This window comes from Triticum dicoccoides, chromosome 3B (assembly GCF_002162155.2).
Source record: "Triticum dicoccoides isolate Atlit2015 ecotype Zavitan chromosome 3B, WEW_v2.0, whole genome shotgun sequence".
Taxonomy (NCBI): Eukaryota; Viridiplantae; Streptophyta; class Magnoliopsida; order Poales; family Poaceae; genus Triticum; species Triticum dicoccoides.
The window spans coordinates 688,733,402-688,734,390 of record NC_041385.1 but is presented as its reverse complement, the minus strand read 5'-3'; positions in this window follow the sequence as shown (position 1 = coordinate 688,734,390).

Below are 989 nucleotides of genomic sequence, written 5' to 3'. Positions count from 1 at the left end.
GCAGCGCCATCTCGGGGAAACTTGAGGGACGGTTTTAGTTGTACGTAGTGTTCATCCGGTGTGCCCTGAGAACGAGATATGTGCAACTCCTATCGGGATTTGTCGGCACATCGGGCGGCTTTGCTGGTCTTGTTTTACCATTGTCGAAATGTCTTGTAAACCGGGATTCCGAGACTGATCGGGTCTTCCTGGGAGAAGGAATATCCTTCGTTGATCTCAAGAGCTTATCATGGGCTAAATTGGGACATCCCTGCAGGGTATAAACTTTCAAAAGTCGTGCCCACGGTTATGTGGCGGATGGGAATTTGTTAATGTCCGGTTGTAGATAACTTGACACCAGATCCAAATTAAAACGCATCAACCGTGTGTGTAGCCGTGATGGTCTCTTTTCGGTGGAGTCCGGGAAGTGAACACGGTCTTTGGGTTATGTTTGATGTAAGTAGGAGCCCAGGATCACTTCTTGACCATTACTAGTCGACGACCGTTCCTTTGCTCCTCTTCTCGCTCTTATTTGCGTATGTTAGCCACCATATATACTTAGTCGTTGCTGCATCCTCACCACTGTACCCCTTCCTTTCCCATTAAGCTTTGCTAGTCTTGATACCCATGGTAATGGGATTGCTGAGTCCTCGTGGCTCACAGATTACTACAACAACAGTTGCAGGTACAGGCTATTCGATGATCATGACGCGAGACCGATGTTTGCTTGTTTTGGAGTTCTTCTTCGATCAGGGGATAGGTTCTAGGTCGGCAGCCTGGGCTAGCAGGGTGGATGTCGTTTGAGCTTCTGTTTGTGTTTCATCCATAGTCGAATGTTGATATTCTGTATGATGTATTGTTGTATTCGTGTGGCATTGTATGCCTTTTGTATGTATCCCCATCTATGATGTAATGTTGATGTAATGATATCCACCTTGCAAAAGCATTTCAATATGCGGTTCTATCCTTGGTGGGACCTTCGAGTCTCTTTAGGATAGTATCGCATATTG